We start from the raw sequence: 18,501 nt of genomic DNA, 5'->3' as shown, positions 1-18,501 counted from the left end.
ATGACAGCTGTCATCATGTCACAAATGGAGGAAAGTTTAAAAAAGAAAGGACTCTCACGTCCCCAACAGTTGTCATGACTAGCAGCAACATAATATGCAATGTTACCAAGGGGAGATAAACACTGTATAGGAAACTAGAGCATGCATAAATTAGAAAAGCCTACATTTCACTTTCATAAACTGAAGGATAAAAGAGAAAGAAACAAACAATAGTATCATTCATAAAACTTCAGAATACTTCCTATGGACCTTACCTGTCCTATCTCTAGTATTCATCACAATTCCTAAGATTCTGGAGAAACATCTCTCCTAGTTACAATATTAAAATTTTTTTTACTTTACATGTCCTGAAATAACTAACCATAAGACTTGGGTGCCAGGCAAAGATCTACCAGATCGACTTAGAATAGAAAGCAAAAGATTGAAGGCATAAAGCAGTGAAATATAAAATGAGACACCAACTTTTAACTTGACAGTCTGATAGAACTGTTGACCCAATATATATTTTTCAGATTTCAAATACCAATACAGTGAGAAAAAGTTGAGGGGGGGGGGGGGAAGATGCCCAAGATAGAATTCCTTAGTTATAAAATTCAATGTGTGCTGAAGAGGGAATTCAAATTGGTCTTTACTCATATTTCTCTTATGTGATACAAACCCCCAACCTGAATGTCATCTTAGAGCTAATTATAAATTCAGAATCTCAAGCCTCATTGCAGTCCCACTAAGTCAGAATCTGTATTTTCACACATTAATGCTTGAGAAGCACTGTTGACCATTTTCTTACCAGGGACATTATCTACTATTTGAACTCTTGGACCACTGAAATAACATATTTCTTACTACTAATGGCTATTAAGTAATATTAACATGAGAAAAGAAATGTAATATAACACAGTTCATACTGTATTGCTAAATTAATTAAAAGTTCAACACATCAGATCTCTCATGTGAGAGCTTTGCTAAAGCCTCAATATTGATGTCAGGTTAAGAGATATTCTAAATCAATTGATATTTAAGACTACATCATCTGTGAGAGTCTCTGTGGAAAATGCAACAATCTTGTTAATACTGAGTATAGATCTTTAATGTTAAAATAGTATATCAATTTAATGCTGAGGCATGCTGTAACTCTGTATAGGAAGGCAGTGTTTGTAAAAACATGATTACTAAAGGTGTAGAGGAGGAAGGGTGAAATAGGTAAAGGCGATTAACAGCATACTTATCATGAGGAGCACTGAGTAATATATAGAATTATCAAATCACTATATTCCAAAGCTGAAAACTAATTTAACACTGTGTGTCAACTATACTAGAACTTAAAAAAAAAGAAAAAAATTAAATCTATAAAAATGTAATAAAATAAAGAAGGTGGTACTTCTAAACCATTAAAGGCAAAGAGCTCGTATTGTGATGGTGGGTAAGGTCATATACTTTGAACTGGCCAGTATATATAATAGCTGTTTAGGGAAACCACGTGTTTACCAAATCCAGTTATGTCAATAGATGATATGCCTGCCTATTAACAGTGAAATAAATCCTTGACTGCTCTGTGTTTAACTGAGGGAGTAGAGTTAGAAAGCCATTGAGCCTGAAGGCTCTGAACATTAACAACCATCCCACTCAGTTTCCTAGGATGGGGTCCGGACCACTTTACTGAAGCTCAGAGCCAGCTCTTACCGGCACTACCACTTTTCTACCTCTGAAAAATATGACATCAGACACCCCTACCTACAATTAGTCACTCCAGAGTTCTCAGCCCTCAAAAATCAGGGAAAAAAAAAAAAAAAAAAGACCAAACTGTCATCTACTCCATAAGTGCCTCTAACTGACTACTTCAAAGCTTAGGTAAGCTCCTGTGTTACCTAAAGGGAAGTTATAAGGGAAAGAAAAGTGAATAGCCTTTGGGAAAGAAATTACAAGGCAGACAGATACTATATATTTTAGTACCAATTTTCTTTTTACACATTAAAATGTAAGAGTCTACTAAGAGTCCCTTTGCACCTAGTTGCTATAATATTTACTTACAAATTATTATCTTTAATACTAACAGCACTTTGCAGTTATAAAACACCTTATTCCAAAAAGCTCAAAATGTTTCTCCACATATTAATTCAACTCTACTTAAGAACATATCCTAGGGAGGGAGGGAAGGCTATACCCATATCGAGGGTATAAACAGGGTTATAAATAGGTTTCAAATTAGTCTTCTTGCTCAACTCAATCTTTTAAAGCAGGTAGAAAGGAAAGCCTCTGTGAGGAACCTGTTGGGGAGGTAGAGGTCACCTTTTCTCTTAGAGGCAAACAGAGGGGGACAGCTGCCTTGGTAACTTGGTGGCTTAATCACAAATACCTAGTCATAAACAAACAAAGAGTTTGCCCCAATTACTCAGCTATTATAGGCCAACCAAATTTGGGTCCACAAAAATATCTGGAAGATTGTTTTGTTCATCCACTTCATATGGGCCGTATAGGATAAACTTTAAGAACACAGGACTTCTAACTGGAGCAAAGAGACAAAGGAGCTAAAGGAAGCAGTGGAGACTGAGAACATGGCTGCCACAGATCCCAGGGGTGGCCTACAGAACACGCCCTTCCCTCTTCTTCACAGAGAGATGCCCAAGTAGAATGCATTTAGTTGGATAAGGGAAACAATTTTTTAGTTGTTTTGTTCAGTGCTGTATCCCTACACTGTAAAAGAGGGTGAGGTAAATAATCGACATTTAATTAATAATTTTTAAAGAATGAATGGATGTAGGTCAGCAGTCCTGAAGGTGGACCCAACCAGCTAATTCTGTCAGCCACACAGGTCTGAAAGGAAAACGTCTATGCCTAAACATCAAAGCACGTGCTCTTTGTTCCTTTACCAGATATAACTTCTGAAATATCTTATGTAAAACTGAATAGCATATAGGCTGTGTCTTGAAGTCAAAACAAGCAGAAATGAGATCATCATTTTGTCTTTCAAATGTGATCAAAACGTCTGCAGATTTCCTCTACTTTCTTGATCAGATACATACTCAGTGAGAGTCTACAGAAAGTTAAATTGAAAGAAAGAAAGAAAGAAAGAAAGAAAGAAAGAAAGAAAGAAAAGGGAAGGGAAAGAAAAAAAAAAAGAAATGAATAATCTACTTATCCCTTTTAAAGCAGTATAAATTCCGTTGGGCAACTTTAGTGCCAAATAAAAATAAAAAAAATACTACATGTTAATAAAACCAGTAACTACAATTGTAGTGTATTAAACTAAATTACTGAGGTATAGAAAAATATGTTTATTTATTGAAATCTGTGTGATCTACTTAATCTTTTTATCAGTAAAATATGAGTTCTTAAATTTGACCCATACAAATGGACAATTCATGAGACCTGATAGAGTTTAAAACAAGCTTTACAGGAATCCCAGTATGCTTTGTTCTGTTCTTTTAAATTCCTCCCTGAAAGTACATAGAATGCATTGTTAATGTACTTTTCATCTTGTAGGTAGGCTACATGCTACCTCATGCTGTAAAAGCCCATGGTTTCTCCCCCATCACTGAGTAGTCTTTCAAATACCTTTTAATAGAGGATGCAAACTGCATGGGTATGGATCAGATGGCTGTGTTTTGGCTTCCAACATTTAAAAAATAATAACATTTAAAATTTTTGACATGTGGCAACACTAGGCTCACAATCCTATGTAACAATAGCACGTAGGAGGAACACTTACATGCTATTCTGACATGACTCTGTGGATTCCTTATTTTCTGACCCGTGGTCTACTTCATTCATTCATGTTTTCAGTCTGGCTTCTACAGGCCTTTGTTCTTGGATTCTCTGGCTCTCAGAGTTCTTACATCATGAAATGTGCATAAAATCTGAAGAGAAACTCAAGAGTCGGTCTCTTGTCAGGGAAAGAGCACCGTATGGAGCTCTGGAAACACTAGGCTCCATTCCTAGTCATACTACCAGACCACCATTTTATCTTCGGTAAGCATCCAAGCCCATTAGAAGAGAGTCAGATGAGACAATCCGTAGATAACTTCAGACTGGAAATCCCATGATTTCCAGTCCCTGTCTTCTTGTTTGCTAGGCTGGCCATCCTTGAACACACAGGAAATAACCTATGGCAGTGTGACTTGCATGAGACATGGTCTGCCATATTCAAGAATGAGCTCTAGAAGTGCTTATCCAAAAATAAAATAAAATAAAATAAAATAAAATAAATTAAAAAGTAAAAAACATCTTAGGCTTGTCCTAAGCAATTATATCTATAAAATGTATTTTATTTATAAGTTACATATTTTTCCATTAACACGTTCATTAAAAAACCTACCTAGATAGATATTGCCTAAAGTTATCACATATTCCACCAAAGATATCTGCTTCACAATTTTGGAAAAACTCCCACGTGAAGTCCAAATTTTATTAAAACAGTTACTTTTGTAGAATTATCAGAACCTTCGCCAGACTTACAAACACGTTCCTAGCTCTACCTTCCAGAATACTTTGAGACTGAAAAGTGTCATATACTTGAAAATGTTTCTCAGGTGAAATATTTTACTCTATCACTTTACATAAACATCCTGACTATCATTTACAAGATATGAAAATGATCTGGAAAAAAAATACCACTAAAACCAATGTTAATCATTCAACCAGCTCTTGATGAACAAAAATTTTCACCAAGATTTTAGCTTAGATGTATACACATATACATACATCAGTTAGCCTGAGAAACTGTTTTTCTCCTCATAATTTAAGTAAGAAGGTTTAAACGTAAAGTCATTTTTCAAGTTTCACATCTCTTAAATGTACTCACATGCTACAAAAGGTACTTTCAACAAGAAATATAATACTACAAGAGAGTTTAACAACAGCAATCAACTAATACCCTTGTGGGTTCCTGCTGGGAGAGGTGGAGGGGGACTCCAGGGAAGGACCGTGTCAGTCTAAATCTGCTGCTATTCTTCTCCCTGAGCAACGGCCAGACAGCTGGATGGGAGGAAGAGTCACACACCTTAAATTACCAGATTCACACTTAGCACACACATCATAAAGATGCCAGAGACCATGTTTGAACACATAATTTGTTCTCTTCTGGGAGATGGTGGTTGTTTCCTCTCTGGTGTCAGGCATGATGCCTGTGTGTGAGCAACTCTACCAGTCTAAAAGATATACAAATGCACTGAATTCTCAGTTGTGCATTCTTGCACACGACTGTGTGTAATTAGTGTCATGACTCATTTAGAGGATCATGTGTAGTAGATAAAGGAATTTATCTGAATGTTTGAGAGACCTAAATATATTAATCTCAACACCATACTCAGTTGAAGAGAATTGAAAGGAAATGATTTTAAGAAGTCATTCAGTATTGTGTAGTATTACACCCAATAAAAAGAATTTTAGATTGACCTCTTGAGCTGTCAAAGAATTTAATACAACTAACCTCCTGGGACTCAGGAATCTACCCCATGTCCTGAGACAATTAAGGATAACACATATAAATGGTGTGTGGGTATGTCTTGGGAGGGGAGATCATAAACACAGACATTGGGAGAAGGATCCAGACAATTCACTCCCAAGTACATATACAGCTACACAATTTGCATATACACTTGTGTACCAATATCTACCATAGTAAACACAATATCCAAAATAACTACTGCAAAAACCTTCATTGAAATAAGACAGTCTACCTCTGGTACCCTAACACTCACTACATTTAAGATAATTATATTTTAAAAGCTTGTCAGGGCAGTACATTTAAGTGCCAAGAGTATTCCTTTTTCTCTGTATCTCATCATTGATGTAAATTTCTTAAAAATCTGCACAGTAACTTAACAATACCTATGCCAACTATTTTGGAATTAGTCCCGGTGTCCTTAAACTCAATATGTTTCCTCCCTCATACCATTTTCCTCTGTAGGAAAGCCACATCTCTTTCAACTACAATATACTCATTCCTCTACATCCTTATTTACATTTTTTTTTCCCCAGGGCACTCACATTTCTATCCCTTGATATAGGGTTCCTTCTGGCGAGACTTAAATCTGTCTCCTTTAGTCCCCCCTTTGCCAACTGCCTGGCACAGGCGGTGTCTCTAAATTCTGGCATATCCTCAGAATCTGTAGCCCTGCATTTTATATCTAACCATAGAAATACTTTATTCCTTTGCAGTTCTTTCTGAATAGCTTCTTTCAGTATTAAATCATCCTGTTCCTTCCTTGAAACAACAGAGAGATTTCATGCTAATATGCAGAAGGACTCTCGTTCCTACTTTGGAATATAGGTGAAGACATGCGAAACCATGTACAAAACCCAGAGCCATGTCTAAATCCGATTTACAACTCTACCTTTTTAACTACACAATAAAACAGTCTGAGAAACCATTGGAGCTATTAACTAAGTGATACTGAATTGAACATCTCAAGTCATCAGAAGCACTGGTTTAAAACCAAAAGCAGAGCTCTTGGAGCTTCCTGGTAACTTTATAATCAAGGGTCTGAAAGCCACAAATTATCAAACCTATCTGTCACCATTATATTTTTTGCATAGAAATAGTCCATAAGTACAAATCATTTTGGTCATGGAAGGATGCACGGCTATAAAATAGAGGAATTGTGTCACGTTACTGATTCTACTTACAACACGGCCTGCTGCCTGAAAAGCCAGGCTATCTACCCAATATTATGAGATTTGGAAAATTAATTTTATACTCTGCATGGATCACATCAAATATAGTCTACAAGCTCAATAAGGAATAACATTAATATTCAAACTTGAGAGTAGGAAGCCACATATACAGGGATTTCTTAATGGTAAAATTTGAGGGAAAAATTAATATTCCAACTTCCATTTAAAAGCTGCCTTAACACTACTCTGTTCTGGAATAAGAAGTGGAACCAATCCAAGCTATAACTGTCCTCAAATGGGCACTTACCACCCATCTTCAAGTATACTAGTTGTTAAAAATATAGATAAATATTGTCCACTGTTAGGAAGGATATTAGTCTGTAATTATTCTGTGCCATTCTGGTTATCCAGCCAATGTGTATTTTTATTTCATTTAACAATGAAAGAAGCAAAAAATACTGCCATCCTTGTACTAACAAATATCAATTCTGAAATTAATTTAGCTGCTTCTAGTATTTGTAGTAAAGACACGCAAAGGGAATTTACTCACAATTTGGTTTGAGCACATCAAGAAGCCCAAGTCTCATCAGTAGTGAGATTAGTAAATCCATAGTTTGTAGTTTTTAACTGAGTCTTCACTAGCAATAAACAATCTGAGATCACAGAAAGAGCGCCACAAAGAACTTTTCCATAATTTTTTTTTATCTGACTTAAATTCCACAAGGTTGGTCACTGGTTTATGTTGTCAGGTATATACAGTTGATCCTTGAACACGATTCATCTGCATAGGTCCCCTTACTGCTGTTTTTATTTTATTTTTTTTATATAGTCCTGTAAATGTACTTCTCTTCCTCATGATTTTCTTAAAAATGTGTTCTTTTCTCTAACTAAATTTATTTTAAGAATACAGTATATAGGGGCACCTGGATGGCTCAGCTGGTTAAGAGTCTGCCTTCTGCTCAGGTCATGATCCCAGGGTCCTGGGATCAAGCCCTGTATCTGGCTCTCTGCTTACTGGGAGGGCCTGCTTCTCCCCCTCCCCCAGCTTCTCCCTCTTTCCCTGCCTCACTCTACCCAGTGCCTGCTGTTTTGCAAGTTTGTGCTCATGCTCTTGTTCTGTCAAATAAGTAGAAATCTTAAAACAAACAAAAAGAGGAATACAGTATATAATACATATAATATATATGTTAATCAACTATTTATGTTATCAATAAGGCTTCTGGTCAATAGTAGGCTCTTGGAAGTTCAGTTTTGGGGGGGTCCAAAGTTTGTGTAATTTTCAACTGTGCAGGGACATATAACATGCAAAATATGTGTCAGTCAACTGTTCATGTTATCTTGGAAGGCTTCTGGTCAACATTAGGCTATTGGTAATTAAGTTTTTGGGGTGTCAAAAGTTATACAAAGATTTTTGACTGTGTAGGGGATCAGAGGGCCTAACACCTTAGTTGTTCAAAGGTCAACTCTATTTCTTATTTCTTAACTCTATTTCTTAATCATTTATGGCTTTTCTTTTCTATACTATTAAATAAGACTGTCATTTCTTGGGGAAAAATAAAAATCCTTTGGTACATCTTTTTTTTCCTTTTTTTTTTTTAAATCAAGCTCTTTAGTTCTTTAGCATCTAGCTACATTGAAGTGTACATTCATTTGTGAAATTGTTTTTGTTTTAATTTTAAAGTAAATATTGTTAGTTTAACATACTTGGATAAATCCTGTTTAATCACCTCAAATCTATTAGATAAGATATTCTCTTACTTTAGAAATTAATATGAACAATCTAGACACATATATTCATATCTATAACTTTGAGGTCCCTTCTGCAAAATCATGTCTAGGATTAAGTAAATTTAATACACAACAGAGCAGAACATCATTATATACCTTATTTACACCTTAATGATCTCTCAGAAGAGAAGGAGGCAAACAAACAGATCAAAAGAACAGGCATTCCCAACTTCATTTCTTTTTGATTTTATAACAACTCACTAATAAAAATGGGGGAGAAGGAACAGGGGACAAGGGTAAAAAGGGAGGGAATAGGAATAAAGAGAAAGAAGAAGAAAGGAAGGGAATAGGGAAAAGAGAGAAAGCAAAGAGAAAGGAAGAAAAGAAAGAATCCTAGTAATATTTTGCATCAGATGACATTTAAATTTCATTTCACTCAGTCCCTGGACAATTTGAAGAGCTTTCCAGGAGTGAGTGAGAGGTTAAACTGAAGTGTCATGGGATCACAGACTTCCCTAACCTAGAAAGTATCTTAGAAATCATATCTAGTTTTACAGGGAAATGCTGAGGCACAGAGAGGTAAAGTGGCTTGTTAGAACTTGCACAGCAATTTGAAGAGCTTAACTCAAGCTTCTACAGTTATTGATAATCCATTGAGTAGATTCTTTGACAATGCATAATAGACAAGGCTTGCTAACATTTAAAATCTGCCCAAATTTTCAGGGCTATTAAATTCATTTTTTGTTCCATCATACTCACTTGGAAGTTATTTTAGAGGTAGTTCACAGAGCTTCAATCTGCACCTCACATTTGCTGACCCAACCTGTCACAGAGGGCTGGAGCACAGTTTGTGAGCAAGGAGGACCTGCTTATGAGGATGCTGTGAAGTCCTCTTTGCGCTTAGCTGTGTCGCCTCTGGGGACAGACAAAACATTTGCCAAGTGCTCACTGCACACACTGCCAGGGGCTTTACTTTCTACTCATGTGTCCCTTGTCAGGATTCCTTCCACTTTGTTCAACCTCAGCACCTTCTCAATCCTGAGGGGGTACTGTAGTCAGAGTAGCACAGAAACTGTCTACCAGGCATGTTGGGTGGATTTCTATGCACGCAAACACAGAGACATACGATCTTTACATATTAAATGTAAGACTTTTCCTTTATTACTTCTAACATTTTACATTTACTTTGAAGACCAATTAAATCACCAGAGCTTTAAAAGCACCTCTTACAAGGCATATTTAACACCCATCTGACTTCCCCATCTGTCAAACGACCAGACCCTAAACTAACCCGTGGAACATCCAATCCCCTTTTCTACAGATGAAGCACAATTAGGGAGAGAGTGTCCCAATTTTTAGAAAATAATTAAAACATTTCTAAAGTAACGGAAGCACACTATAAATCTTGCTAAATCTCCTACAGCTCCGTGGTGAACAGCCACAAAAAATGTTTAATATCATAGGCTCTGAAATTGCTAAACATTCTAATGGAAACTAAAAATCAAACTTAATTACTTTAGGAAAATACTTCTCTACAAACGGCAAAAATTCCCACCCGACACACACACACCCACAAATCAGGACTACCTTCTCTCTTATAATTTTAAATAAGACAACATCTTTGCAAGATCATATCCTTGCACTAGTTAGAAAAACACCAACAATTTTTGTTCTTCTAAAATATAGCCGAGGCTTCCTCAGTAACTATCGCCTGCAAAAGTCAGCTCGGTTTCAGAAGGCATGATGCCATTCTTTTGTTTAGAGGAACTGTAACCATCAAAACCACTTGCGTACATTTCAGATTTGAGTGATTCACATCCTTCAACACACTTGTTTTTGGTTTTTGTTTCTTTTTTTCCCCCAGAAAACAGACTTCTCTGCAAGGACAGCCTTGGGACTGTTCGCTACCCAGAGGTTAACACAGCCATTCTCATTTTGCTCCATCTGGCCAGATGTTAAGCGTTCTTTATTGGCTTGTTACCTTTTCCCTCCAAACCTCAAGCCCTGAAAACTCCTGTGCTCGTGTAGACAACCATCTAGTTTGAGTCCTTTCTCCCTTGTATCATTCCTTTCAACCAAATCTAATGAGAACAAACTCTATCCCCACCAGTGAGACACTTTCATACTTCACAGCCTGTGGTTTTTCTCTGCTCTGAGAACTTACTGTCTATTCAGGAAAATTGTATTTCCACTCTGGAAATTACAGGATCCTCTGGCTCCATGGTCTCAAGCTCATTGAGGGCACTTTGATTCCCCTTTTAAGGTATGAATGATGTCAAGATCATTTCGGCCCATATAAGCTCTGGCCATTGGTTCAAGCTCAAGCCTCTTATAATGAAATTCTATTCTTACAACAACTCAATTGTTCTATGTTCGATCCAGGAAGAAAAGTGTGATTTATATTTAGGATAGGGAAACCCAGACAAAAAATCCACATATCCCTTTCCTTAGTGATAACAATCTTTAATTTCACTAAGCCATTGATCATTTGAGAGACACCATGCAAACATTATCAACAATATTAATTTCTAATATCATTTTCATGACCAATTCATCTTGCATGGATAACAAATATTAATTTGATAGACTGCATTTGGAGACACATGAAAGATAAATGAACTCAGATTTGAAAATCATTTTTTTAATTAACATTACTTCATAAACAGTGGCACATTCAAAAGCAAAACTGAGCTAAATAATAGACTCTTATTTTGAAACACTGAACCTCAGCATGAAAAAGGAGATATGCAATTTATATGTGCAAATATTCCTAATATATTACTCCCACTCCCCACCCCAGGCAAAGTTTCTAAACAGCATGCAACTGAAAAACAGGAGAAACTTTCCTGTTTCTGCCTTTCTTAGTGGCAGCAGAGAGCCGCAAAATAAACTATCTTAAACAAATTCTGGAAATAATGACACACTCTTCTTTTATACAGAAGTGCGTGTAAGAGGATCTCTTTACGTATACATTACTTTTACTTACATTTTTCTTGCAATAGCCAGAGATAGAGAAGATAAACATATGCTCTAACCATCCTGAGCACCACAGACAATACACTCATGCTTCCAAATTAAAAATAAAACCAAATATTTTTAACTTCTATAAAAGCATTCTGAAAGGTCTCTTATTTTCCTGTATGAATAAATTATGAAAGAGATCTGACAGAAACAGCAAGCTCTAAACAGATTACACTCTGTCTCACCAGCTTGATTCAACAAAGAGCGATGGAATAGCAAATCAAATGCAGCTTGCAAAGTCACATTCACATGGAGCTGTAGGGAGAAAGAGGGGGAAAAAAACCCTGATACTTACAGACTGTAAAGTAAAATGTCCCAGTTTCGCTTTACATGTTACAGCACACCAAACAGAGATTTCAGCTCTCAGCAAGTCCCTGCTTCCACTACACTGATCATCCACGCAGAACAGGCCCTTATGGATTGCTTAGGCAGCTGGGAGATAATGGGACCATATTCTCAGCTGGGACTGGAGATGCGGAACTGCTCTCCGCTGCGTGCTGCATGGCTCTCAGCCAGCATTAATCAAGGAGGACCCAGCTTCGTGGCTGTGCTCCCCAAAGGATCGACATAATTAGCGCATGAATCAAAGACGCACACTGGGAGAATCACACACATCTCTAACTGGCTCTGCTCACATTGAACCTGATTAGGAAATCAAGTTGGTTCCCCGATCAAATGTGTTCACCCTTTCAAAAATAGAGAGACCCACACAGCTGTTTATAGATTTCAAGGGAGGGGTAGAGATTAAGGTTTCTTTCCCAATGGGCAATTTATGTAATTCCTCAACTATAGAACATAATTACACTGATTGTTTGGTACATATGGTGGATTTGTCCTGTGATTTGGTTTGTCTGTTAGGTTTTTTTTGTTTTGTTGTTGTTTTTTTTGTTTGTTTGTTTTTGTTTTTTTTTTCCTGCTCCCAGGAAGGTTACAGGCTGCAGCCTCATTTCCCCTGTGGAGTTTCTGAGACATGCAATTGTAGATCCTTTGCAGGTCTAGACTTTGGGGAGACTAGATGGACTAAAGATGGTTTCTATGGGCGCATTTTATGTCCCCAAAGATATTCATCTTCTTGATGTTCTGGCCGTACAGCTTATTCAAAACAGGGCCTGGCATGGTACTTGGGACACCGATTATTCTAAAAGGAACTGCGATGCTGACTGTGCTTCCACACCTGAAAGAGTGCTCAGTGCTCATCACTTGTCCACACGGTGATGCACTCAGAGCAGCTGAGCAGCTGCCTGTGGACAGGCTGGGTTTGGCAAAGCAGAGATTTTAGTATTTGAATGTGAACTTTAAAAAAATATATTTATTTGACAGAGAGAGAGAGAGAGCGCGAGTGCACAAGCAGGGGGAGCAGCGGAGGGAAAAGGAGAAGAAGCAGGCTCCCTGCTGAGCAGTGACCCTATGCGGGACTCAGTCCCAGGACCCCGGGATCATGACTGGAGCTGAACACAGATGCTCAAATGACTGAGCCACCCAGGTGCCCTGAACATGAACACGTTCAAACCGAACACCAAAAATGGTGCTGCTACACTTTTGCCCATACATGCTACCTGCTAGACCCTGCAGATTCTTCTTTAATGTAAATTTGACTCAGTTAAGCAAATCTGAGTTAGGGATGTAAAACATTCCATGTGAGAGAAAGGAGCCTGATCTCTTGTGTCACTCATTAAAAGGCTGTAATCAAGGCACCTATGTGGTAATTTAAAGTGCTATACACACACAGCCACTAGAAGTTAATGAGTCTGTGTGATAAAGAGGCTAGGGGGATTCAGGGAGCCAGAAAACCTAAGCTGTAATTCTCACCTTAGGACACTTTGCCTTTCTGAGCTTCAGTTTTCTTATCTGTATAATAGGGCTTGGTCTAGACCTTTGAGGGCTCTCACAGGTATAACATTCTATTTGTTCTAAGAAATAGAAAGTAGAATTCCACTAGATTACACTTCTAACAGTAACAAGAATAATGGAAATAAAATAAAGGTATACTTAAACAAACAAACAAACAAAACAAAAACAAAAAACCTGGTCAAAGGCAGGAGCTTCCGTTACCTTTCTGGGTCCCATGATAAGTTGGCTAATAAGCAGCAGTTTTAGAGAACGGAAGACGTCCTGATTATGAAGTGTAAGTAAATTATAAATGTGTGAAAGAAAAAAAAAACTGTTCAGAAAATTATTTTATCTAATTCTATACTAATTATGTCTATCTGTCAGTAAAACTGGATGAAAAGCTGAAAGTCCAGGTAGATGTTTGTCTTCATGAGCCAACTGCCAGAGTACAACACTTTTTTATATTTAATTGAATTACTCCCTCTTTCTTATGTTCCTACTATTTGAAAGTAAAGAAAGGTATGGCTTCTCTTCACATTGTGAGTTACCTCACTTTTGTGAAAAAGGTGTATCAACAAGGTCAAAATAACCCAAACTGTCCTAGGGTTTTGGTACTGGCCTTAGGGAATAAACGGGAAATTGACACTTTTAAAATCCCTTACTCAAGAACCAGAAAAGTAACTCACTCCAATGACAGAGGATCTCATGGAAAATGTATCCTGCCAGACATTTTCATGTCCATTACCAACTCAGTTATGGCCTCAAGGAGATTCACTGTCAATAGTTAATAGCAATAAAACAAAGTGGAGGATGAAGAAACAGTGTAATTACACTTTTCAAAAATTTTACTTAACTTTTGAGTAATTTTTTGTTGGTTCAACATGATTCGTTAAGTATTTTCAATCCAATTTCTCTAAGATAATCTGTTTCCTTATTTCCTTGGGTATTGTTGCAATTCGGCATAAGTTGTAAAATGACTGGCATAAATTTCATGTTTGTTATTTTTATCTGGCTCATTATTATTGAGACTTTAGCATGTCTACTTCACGCAGCTCATGTGAGGTGCTGACAAAAATAGGTTAATTAAATAGCAATTGTGCATCTCAGTCATATTAGCAAACATATTGCTGAAGTAAAGGAAAAAAGGAGCAAATTAAAACACTAATGTGTTTATTCAGTGGTACAGTCGAAATAAATAGTTTAATTGGTTTTAAGTTCTATTCAATCCCTGTTTGGCTGGTAATTACTTTGATTCATCTTTGATTATGATATGTAATAGATTCACTTTGACATCATGTGATTTGCACTTGTTTCTAATGGTAGGTGATAATTACTAACTAAAAATTTCTGACTTCCATCAATTCTTCATACATTTCTCCCCTGAGACATACCATTTAAAATATGAAGTGGTTTATAATAAAAGCCTAAATCTGGGAAATGTCTGGTATTTTTTTTTTTCCTTTAAGGTCAAAGCCAACATTAATGTCAAAATAAATATAGCAAAGAGGAAGAGAAAAAGAAAAATGATTAGCAACTATAAACAAAAGAAACTGTCTTCACAGAGATAGTATAACCTGATATATTACCTCAGAATGTATTTCAGAAGCCAAAATATATACAGAGATTGTTTTAGACTTTGCATAGAAATTGCAAGAAACTGCATCTCTTTGGGACTCTCAGGAGTCTGCAATTTTAAGAACACTCTTGTCAAGGCTAATAAGAACCTGGGGAATGGGGCTCCTGAGGTCTCTTTCTGGCCATAATACAAGATTCAGCAAGTTAAACACAGCTCTGAGCCTCAGCAAATCTAGGGGCAAAATGAAAGTTATGGCAGTAATTTCCCGACAGGTTGAAACTTAATCAATATTTTTTAATGTTTTGGAATCTTCAGCAGTAAGTCACCTGATAGGCATACAATTGCTCATTGTTTCTTCTAGAAAGTGATCTTATTTCCTATTCCTTGCCTCACTCACTAAAAGCCAGAGTCAAAAGCTAAGACAACTGTGACATTTCTCCGGCTGAGAACAAAATTTCAAAAGAATAAATGGTTCAGAAATCACTGCCCAGGGCACCCACTGGAATGACAATCTAAGCAGCTTGACTGGACTTTCTTTTCCAATCAAAAGCAATGGGGCCAGTAATAAAGTAATCAAAGAGCAAGACAAAAGTATGGATCCACATGAGAAAGTCTAGGGCCTTATTTGTTTTCCAAGAAGTAATCCAATTCCTATAACAGTGACTCAGAGAGACCAGGATCACAAAATTAAAACAGTCTATGGAAAAAAAAAATTCCATTTTACCTATTTATCTTCTATTTATTTATTTATAAGATTTTATATATTTATTTGACAAAGAGAGACACAGTAAGAAAGGGAGCACAAGCAGGGGGAGTGAGAGAGGGAAAAGCAGGCTCTCCGCCGAGCAGAGAGCCTGATGTGGGGACCCTGGGATCATGACCTGAATAGAAGACAGAAACTTAAGTACTGAACAACCCAGGCGCTCCCAAAATAGCCCATTTTAAATATTATGTAACAATGACATAAAATTGGTCCATGAGCTAGATAAAAATATTACATCCCTCAATATTTATCTGCTACAAACTGCTCAGACATGTGGAGTAACCATTAGCAAAAAATGTCTATTAATTGAAGGTGTGCACACGTGCGCGTGTCTGTGGGTGCGTGTGCGCGCACACATGTGTGTGTAGAGAGGGAGAGAGGGAGAGCAGGGAGAGACAAATGATAGAAAAACTTTTGTAAATGGTATTTCTCATTGACTTTCTGGGGTAAAACTGATTTATCCTTATTATACTGGCTAGAGAACACATAGAGATTTTCTTATCATCTAAAGAGAAAAAAATCCTTTTACTCAGAAGACTCTGGTTTTCCTTTTAACAAAGAGAGAGGCTTTGAAAGACTGGTTTTTAACTGCCACAACAGAGGGGGTCAGTGGATGCTGCCAGCATCTAGTGGGTGGAGGCCAGGCATACTGCTAACCATCCTATAATGCATAACCAACTCTGAATAAAATTATCTGGCCTGAAATGTGAATAACGTCACATCTGAAAAACTCTGACCCAAGGGAACCACGTGGGATCCTCATAGTTAGAATTCCTAGGAATTCAGAGCTGAGATTAAAAACCCACCAAGTTTAAATGGCGTTGTTCTAAGTATATCTATAGTAGCAATACTAAACACTGTTTTGACTTGGAAGTAACTTCAGACTTTTCAATATGCTTTCAAAAAAGTTATTCAGTATAATAAGCTAGTTCTAAAACCAATGAAGTACTATAATTCCATGTCTATCAGTGCAAACAAGCAGGGCCTTAGAACAACTAACCAGAGGCAAGGTCACTAAAAAAGTCAAATCCTAACAAGTACCCAATATGACCCTAACCTTCCTGTCCTGCTTCTCACAAAACAAAATAGAACAGATAAAAATGAATCTCAATCCACTGTATGTTACCCTTTCCCACCAGACCCTGCCATGGGAACCAAAGAAGACAACTCTTTAGCTAGTTAACGCCATCTAATTCTGTATATGTGTTTTCTTTCTATCTCTTTGTCCCTAAACAGATGGACATCCTTTTCTACATTCCCATGTCAGGAATCCGATCTTACTCTTGAAATAGAGTTTAAGTAGAGAATTGGAATTAAATGCAAATATGCTTCAATTTATGGACTTCCATTAAGAACTCAGTTTTTTAAAACTCTTGTTTACTTACTTATTCAACAAAAATTTACTGAGCACCCACTAAATTCATTGTCCATTTAAATTACCGAGAAGAGAAATAAAATCTCTCAGCATCTGCTTTCCTTACAAATGTCATGCATTTATACTGTATCCCCTACATCATCTTGCCTGGCTCAGAAAAAGTTTACTGCATTTCTCATCATCCACTAAGGTCATTATTATTTATAATCAGCTTTATCACTAATGTAGTGCCCTGTAGACTCTTCAGCTCTGGTGCTGAGCTCTTTTGTTGGCTCCAGGGAGTGTAGGCGCTAGGTAGATGGCAGGAGCTTTTCATTTTACTTGTTGGCATCCCTTCCATCAACTGCAAAAAGCCCTGTGTAGGCTTTTACAGGAGGAGACTCGGATCACCTCTGTTTCTTAAAGAGAAACTATCTCCCCTTAGATCTGTTGCAGATGGAACGACATGAGGAAAAAGTTGTTCAAGAAGTAAGACTGGCAGAAAGAGAACTAAATCCAAAAAAGGTCTCTATTTCTTAAGATTATTGCAGTGTTACATTAGAAGAAAACTGAATAACTGATTACACTAAGCAAAGTCTGTTCTTAACATTTCATGAAGTGTGAAAGAGGAATAAGATGCCTTCCTTCTTTTGTACATGCTTTAAGAAGATAGGTTACTGTCCCCCCCCCCCCAAAATGCATCCCAGATACAGAGGAATGGGCTTAATTTTAGAACAACATGAATCAGAGATTAAGGCAGAATTCAAAACTCTCTTTAAGTAGACATTTTAAAAGTTCTTTTCAGGGAAACTACTGTCTAAATTCATATCCTTCTACTTTTTTTTGTCAATATGGTGTAGAAATATTGAAAACAAATGACAAATATAGCAAAATGAACCCTTAATTCTAGGAATCCAGAATCTAGGTAGTCTACATGATATAGCCACATAATCACATGTAATGCTACAGTATAAATCCACCCTCATGCTAAGTGATATATTTAGTTGGGTCTCTGCAATTTCAAAATAAATTTTCTTACTGCTTTGGTGGGTGGGTGGGGGAAGATATTACAGATTTAATTCTGAGCAGTGCAGAATATAGAAGGGTGGCTTCTGTCCAGAGATATATATTTTTTCTGCTATGCACTATCATTATTTCAGGTGCTTATTACGTGTCAGAATCAGTTACACATTTTCTAATGATTATCTACTTTAATTTGCACTACAACCTTGTGAAGTAGATATCTTACTACTCTTATTTCATAGATAAAGACACTGAGAACCAAGAATGTTGAATAAGTTGTCCAAGGGCTCACAGCTAATATGTAGCAGATTTGGGTTTTCTAAAACTTTATCATGTGGAACATTTATTTCTCTTTGTTGACAATAGTTTCTTTTCCAATGATGTTCACATCTGAAAATGATCCTCAGTGTGTTTGCCCAGAGTAAACCAGTGGTTCTAAGTTTGTAACTTTGAAACAAGCTGGTATAAAGTAAAGCAAGTATATTAAACCTTTAAACTGTTGGGTAAGGTTGACCTAGAATTACATATAAAATATAATAACTTTGGACAAGATTACATAGAACACTCAGTTTAAAACTGATTATCTGGATTCCC

At 36.9% G+C, this 18,501-nt stretch overlaps 1 protein-coding gene across 4 annotated transcripts in view; it reads right to left on the bottom strand.

Annotated features, from left to right (window-relative positions):
• CNTN4 (contactin 4) overlaps positions 1-18,501 on the bottom strand; it is a 917,793-nt gene that overhangs the window by 513,008 nt on the left and 386,284 nt on the right. Inside the window, exon 1 of one of the 4 annotated variants that reach the window (XM_032867433.1) lies at positions 11,657-12,048. The exons of the other annotated variants lie outside the window; for them this stretch is intronic. The gene's annotated coding sequence lies outside the window, so the exon portion shown is untranslated. Of the gene's footprint in view, positions 1-11,656; positions 12,049-18,501 lie in introns of those variants that run through there. 4 annotated transcript variants of the gene reach the window in all.

Source organism: Lontra canadensis, unplaced genomic scaffold (assembly GCF_010015895.1).
Source record: "Lontra canadensis isolate GAN:19392208 unplaced genomic scaffold, GSC_riverotter_1.0 scaffold34, whole genome shotgun sequence".
In the NCBI taxonomy this organism is placed as follows: Eukaryota; Metazoa; Chordata; class Mammalia; order Carnivora; family Mustelidae; genus Lontra; species Lontra canadensis.
This window is presented reverse-complemented; position numbering and strand designations above follow the sequence as displayed.